Raw genomic sequence first — 6,814 nt, 5'->3', positions numbered from 1 at the left:
GGATGGTTGAGTGGACAGATGGATGGATGGGTGGATGGGTGGATGGGCGGATGGGTGGATGGTGGACGGTGCATGGATGGGTGGGTGGGTGAGTGGATGTCACATTTGATTCAGAGACCTTCTTCTATGTCCCCTTCCCACTGCCCAGCCCTGACTTCTGCCAGGGGAGCAGCTGAGTGAGGAGGGCAGAAGGGTTTGTTTATATCACGCCCCATCCTCTTGGCTGCACTGGGTGCTCCAATGTGCATAGGGTGGAGGCGGGGAGAAGAGATGGCTCCTTACCTGACTGTCCAGGGTGAGGACACCATCCCACCCTTGGCCAGTGCCGCTGCTGTGGTCTGTGGTCTGGCTGTGGGCACTTGCTGTGTGACTTCCATGAGCTCCCACCCCTCCCCTTCAGGGGTCCCTGCCAGCAGCTCCTCTGGGGAGGAGGCCCCTAGTTCCATCACCTCTCATTCCTGGCTGCGAGGGCTCCTTGACCCTCACCTTACTTTGTGGTACCCAGGAAGCCAGAGTTTCCACCTCATCCATGCTCTGAGACCGCTTGGGGCCCCAGGCTCAGGAACGCCCCTCCACGCATACCACTCAGGGCACCAAGGGCCATGCTCACCTGACGTCCCTGGACACACAGGGGGCAGGGGCTGAGTGACACCCAACTGGAGAACGTGCCCCTCTGCCCTTTCAGACATGTCCAGACCACGGGTGACTTCCTGGCCCTAGGGAAGGGAAGTTCCCCAGACCACGGAGGCCATGGCGGGGGGGGGGGGGGGGGGGGCGGTGCATGCAGGTGGTCTCAGACTTCCCCGAGCCCCACCCCCCAGGTGGTGGCCCTGCGGCCTGGGGTTTTCCAAGCCCAGAGAGCTGCTTCCTAGCCACCCCCTGTTCATGTGGAAGATCCTAACACCACTCTGCACCATGACCAGGAGCCATTGTCTGGACAAACCTTCTGGAACAAAACTCCACTGCCCCCGCTGGACCTCCTGGAAGGTTTCGGTAGCCCCATCTTGAATCACGCCAGGAGGTGCTCCCCGGAGCCTCCGAGAGGAAAGGGAATGGGCGGCCTGTGCCGGGGCAGGGCTGGGAGCTTCCAAATGGGGCCCTCTGGGGTGCCACGGGCGACTTTACACCGTCCACACCTCCCCCTACATCCCTCATCCACGTTCTGTTCCGAGAAAGCAAGCTCCGAGCAGCCTCTAGGGACAGGCTTGGAGGCCATCAGCCGAGAACAGCTGGGGGAGCTTGGCCAAGGGGAGAGACGACCAGAATCAGAGGCTTCCTTGGAGAGCCCGCGTCCCCAGCCCCAGGACGTTGGCTCTTTCTGCCACCTGCAGGCCTAGCCGCCTGGCCACCCAGGAAAAGGACGGCCCTCAGCCAATGGGACACCTGACAGATCGCCCTTTCTGAGGCACAAGCGTTAATGGGGGGAGACCACACGGAAGGTCGGGAGACCCCACGTGCTGCTGATCTCTGGACGTGGGTGGCTCTCGTCCTCTCTGAGCCCCAGCGACCCCGCCCCGCCTGGATTCTGGTGGCGCTCTAGTCCTGGTTTAAACCCCCCTCGGCTCTTTCTTCCCCAGGAGGACTTTTCGCCAGTCAGGTGAGACGCGCCTTGTAGTGGACACTTGGGCAGTGATTTGTTTCTCTCCCGCCACATGGAACACGGGGTGGGAACCCACGAACCTCTCTGAGCCTCACGCCAGCACCCCCTGCACCCCAAAACCTCCCTTAGACACTCGCTGAGTTCAGGGGAGGCAGGGGCAACGCCTCGTATCTCTTCGTGCCGAGCACCGACCTATGGCACCCGGTCCACGTCGGTGCTCCCAAACTTTAGCCAGAGGATCTGGAGGGCAGGTGTGGGAGAGGGACGCGGGGACGGCAGAACGTTCCTTCTGTGCAAGTTGGCTGTCCTGGCGGCTGGGGTGTGGGGCAGAGACGGCCCTCTCTGCCAGGCTGGCTTCCGCTCTGGGGAACCTGCACGGGCTCACGGTGCTGATGGCAAAGATGTGGAGACGCGCGGCTCTATCAGGATCCTTCCGGAACAAAACCCCGCAGGTCCCGCTCACTGGGTCACACCCGCTTTCGCAGCTGGCAGAACAGAGACTGGAGGAGGGGACCCGAGTGGTTCAAGGCCTCACAACTAGAGTGTCCCTGAGTTAGGACTCAGACGTGGGTCCTCTTGACTTCGACCCACCCCACTGCACGAACCCTCGCGGAGGGGGGCTCTTGGAAAGAACGAGAACGAGGGAGTGGATGAATGCATGCGATCCTCATGCTCTAAAGCTGGGTGTTTGGAAAAGCACATCTGAGACTAAGTCCAAGCGCAAAATTAGGGTTCACGTACACAGACAAGGAAAAGGTTAAATATCCCCAACAAGTCACGTGATTGTGTCCCAGACCTTGTCTGCTCTAAAGAATCATCTTTAATTATCAACTAGATTAAACAACAGTGAGATTTACTGGCCTCTCAACTAATGAGTCCTCAGGTGGAGTTCAGGCCTAGCTGGTTCAAGCAGCGCTGTGGTGAATCTCAGTCTCTCTCTTTCTCTTCCTCCTTCCCCACCCCAGGTTCTTCTGTGACGGCTTCGGTCTCAAGCAGTGTCCCCTTCACCTCGATCGTTGCCAGCAGCTCACACTGTCATCGAAGAGGCTGGTATCCTCATGGAGGGAGCGGCTGTCCAGCAGCCGTGTCCTGGAAGTAAGTCTCCCTGGCCTGTCTTGCTGAGCTTTCCCTGGGACTTTTCAGTCAGGCTTTGGTCATACGTCCACCCTGGAAGGGCAGGGTGGTATAAACCTCCCGCAAGCCACACCCAGAGGAGTATCCAGAAGGGAGAAAGAGTGCAGGACGACAAGGGTCCTGACCTCCTGTCCAGACGAGCTGTACCCCAAGCCTAATGCCTGTGACGTGCCGGGACCATGCCACTGGGCCATGCTGGGAAGGGGAGAAGCCGGGGCCGGGGCAGGCTGCCGGCTATCAGGAAAGGCTATTGTCTGCACACCTCGCGGAGGAGCCTGTTGGCAGAGTAGACACCCCGTGCGTTGTCCTCTCGGGCCGGGCCGCGCTGTCCCGTCCGCACGTCCGGATCCTCTTTGGTGTGCCGGTAGAAGCTCGTGGTTTTCTTCCTGTGAGTCTCCCTCGTCTTATGCGCCTGGCTTTCCTCCCCGGGTGTTGCGTTATCTTTCCCGAATGTTATTTCCTAGTTGGCTACGGCAGATCGTACCTTGTATCGTGCAAGGTTAGCTGGTTCCCGGGTGATAAAGAAAAGCTCAAGGAAAAGGTGTAGAACAAAAAAGGGCAGGCGATTTTTTTCATCTGACTGAGCTGGAAGCCTGAGGTCTGGCTGGCTTCTGGGCTCATGTGATAAAACCAAGCTTCAGTGCCTCCGTTTCCCCCCAGGGTGTGTCCCCGCGTGTATCGGTCCAGGAGGCACCAGCTGCTTTAGCGGCCAGCCCGCCGTGTCCATGGCTCACCCCAACACCAGTGTGCTGGCTGAGTGTCTAAGGGTCTCAGTGCTTCTCCTCCGGGCAGGGATTCTGGGACCCGGCCTCCAGCCATCTTCACCCCACGGCACCCAAGGTCAGCCGAAGGTCGATCCGGTCTAGCCCGCAGGGAGGGAGCTTATGCGTCTACCCTGGAAGCAGTGAGCGTCAAAAAGCGAATGGACAAACAAAATGGGGTCCCTCCGTGCAAGGGGGCGTCATTGCTGATCTTCGCACCACATGGATGGACCTTGAAAACACACTCGGTGAGAGGAGCCAGTCCCCAAAGGCCATAGGCCGCGTGATTCTACTTATATAAAAATGTCTGTGAGACGAAGATCCACAGAGACGGGAGGTAGGGGAGGGCGGGGAGAGTGAGGGCTCGTGGCGACTGGGTTCTTTCCGGGTTCATCACAGCGGTGCTGGTGACAAGTTCCGTGAACACGTCAAACACCACCGGGTTACACACTGTAAGTGGGACGCTTTCACGGCACGTGAGCTGTTAGTGAAGATTCTTTTTTAAGGGTGGGCCAAATATGCACATTGTCAGACAGACATCAGAGTTTGTCGCCAGCAGGCCCTCGCTGAAGGGTCTCGTACGGGAACAGAACCTCGTCCAGTGAGAAGACGAACTAGAATACGGGAGGAGGGATCGCAATTAAAGCGCCCCCCAGAGCCCTGCCGACGGGACGTGCCCCCAGCAGTGAGTGAGGGGGCCCGGCCCCCCACAAGCCGCCCCAGAGACGCGGGTGTGCCTCTCCACTTGGCAGGTGTCGAGCAATAGCTTTCTCACGTTCCCCTTGTTCCCCGAAGCCGGTGGAATCTACAGTCCACCCGATTCCGAAGAAATCTCCCCGTGAGTTTGCACACCGATCCACGATGTTCTCAACTACCTGTGTTTCTCCCTTCTGTTCATCTCTGTCATTCATTCACTCATTCATTTGTTCACCAAGTACCTGCTGACCGTCTTAGGGGACAGTGTGCCAAGACTCAGCAGGGAACAAAGTCCCTGCCCCGGCAGAGCGGGCGGTCCGGCTGTGGACAGACGATTCACAGACAGACAGACACTAGGTGGGGGTGATAGGAGCTCCCAGGGGTGAGTAGGGCAGAGTGGTGGGGGGTAGGGCCGTACGGTCAGGGAAGGCCCCATACCAAAGAAAGTTTCAGCACAGACTTGAGCGCCGTGAGGAAGCCAGTCGGCAAGCAGCTGTCTGGGGCCCCTGTGTCCCGGGCAGCAGGACTGGCACGTGCAAAGGCCCCGGGTTGGGAGTGAGTCAGAGCAGCATGCAGAGCAGGGGAGTGAGGGGGACAGTGCAGGGAGCATGACATCACAGAGGTGGCAGCCGGCGGGTCACATAGGCAAAGACCCAGTTGAGACTGTACGTCTCCTTCTGGGATGAGGGGCCACGGGGGACTGTTTTGTTTATTGTGATAAAATATACACAGCACGGATTTTACCGTCTTAACCGTGTCTAAGTGCCCGGCTCACCTGCATGAGGTGCATTCCCGTTATTTCGCAACCGTCACCAACATGTCTCTAGAGCTGCCCATGGTCCCCGACTGAACTTCCGTTCCCACGACACACGGACCCCCGGCCCCTCCCCCCGCCCCAGCGCCCATCCAGTGTCTGTCTCTACAGGTCTGACGACTCCACGGACCTCATAGGAGTGGGATCTCGCAGCATCTGTGCCCTTGTGACTGGCCCGGTTCCCTCAGCGTCATGTCCCCAGGGCTGTAAGCAGGTGCCAGAATCTCCTCCCTGGGGCTCACTACTATTGCCTTGTGTGGATGGACCCCATCCGCAGGCGATGGACACGGGCGGTGTGGAGGCCATGTGCACACGTTTCCTGCTTGCGGTGCCTCCGGGCAAGCACCAGAGGCAGGACAGCTGCTCACGTGGTGATTCTGTGCACGAAGCGTCCGACTTGCCCATGCTGTCGCCAACGCTTGTTTCCTGGGGTTTTTGTTTTCTAATAACCATCTTGGTGGCTGAGAGGTGTGTCGGTGAGGCTGCAGTGAGTGTCTCCTAAGCCACAAGTGCCGTGATGGCACCTGTGTCCCAACGACCGCACGGGCCGCTGGGTGGGAGGGGGCAGCTTGTCGCCAAGCCCAGAGGAGGCGGTGGAGGCATGGCCTCTGGGAGAGCAGCGGCATGTGGGACGTACTTGGACTCTGGATGTTGTTAGCGGGTAGAATCGACAGAATTTGCCAGTCTTTTACGTGGGCCGTGGACATGAAGCATCAACAATGACTTCAGGGGTGCAGGGGGTGCCCGGGGGACTCAGTCGGTGGCATGTCCGACTCTTGGTCTTGGCTCAGGTCATGATCTCATGGTTCATGAGTCCGAGCCCCGCGTGGGGTGCCGCACTGAGAGTTCGGAGCCTGCTTGGAATCCTCTCTCTCCCTCACTCTCTGCCCCTCCCCCACTCGCGCTCTCTGTCTCTCTCTTTCCAAATAAATAAGTAAACTAAAAAAATAAAATAAAGAATTACTGTAGAGGTTCTGGCTGAGCAGCTGGGAGAACGGCATGGTCACTCACGGGGACACACATGAACGCTGCGATCAGGGGTGTGTTAATCCCGAATGGGAGATGTTCTTGGTGTATTCTAGATCGAGAAGCTCTTGGCGTATTCTAGATCGAGAAGCTCTTGGCGTATTCTAGATCGAGAAGCTCTTGGCGTATTCTAGATCGAGATGTTCTTGGCGTATTCTAGATCGCGAAGCTCTTGGCGTATTCTAGATCGCGAAGCTCTTGGCGTATTCTAGATCGAGAAGCTCTTGGCGTATTCTAGATCGAGAAGCTCTTGGCATATTCTAGATCGCGAAGCTCTTGGCGTATTCTAGATCGAGAAGCTCTTGGCGTATTCTAGATCGAGATGCTCTTGGAGTATTCTAGATCGAGAAGCTCTTGGTGTATTCTAGATCGAGATCGAGAAGCCCTTGGCGTATTCTAGATCGAGAAGCTCTTGGCGTATTCTAGATCGCGAAGCTCTTGGCGTATTCTAGATCGAGAAGCTCTTGGCGTATTCTAGATCACGAAGCTCTTGGCGTATTCTAGATCGCGAAGCTCTTGGCGTATTCTAGATCGAGAAGCTCTTGGCGTATTCTAGATCGAGAAGCTCTTGGCGTATTCTAGATCGAGAAGCTCTTGGCGTATTCTAGATCGAGATGCTCTTGGCGTATTCTAGATCGAGAAGCTCTTGGCGTATTCTAGATCGAGAAGCTCTTGGCGTATTCTAGATCGAGAAGCTCTTGGCGTATTCTAGATCGAGATGTTCTTGGCGTATTCTAGATCGAGAAGCTCTTGGAGTATTCTAGATCGAGAAGCTCTTGGCGT

This window comes from Acinonyx jubatus, chromosome D1, assembly GCF_027475565.1.
Source record: "Acinonyx jubatus isolate Ajub_Pintada_27869175 chromosome D1, VMU_Ajub_asm_v1.0, whole genome shotgun sequence".
NCBI lineage: Eukaryota > Metazoa > Chordata > Mammalia > Carnivora > Felidae > Acinonyx > Acinonyx jubatus.
Note: the sequence above shows the minus strand (reverse complement) of the source record.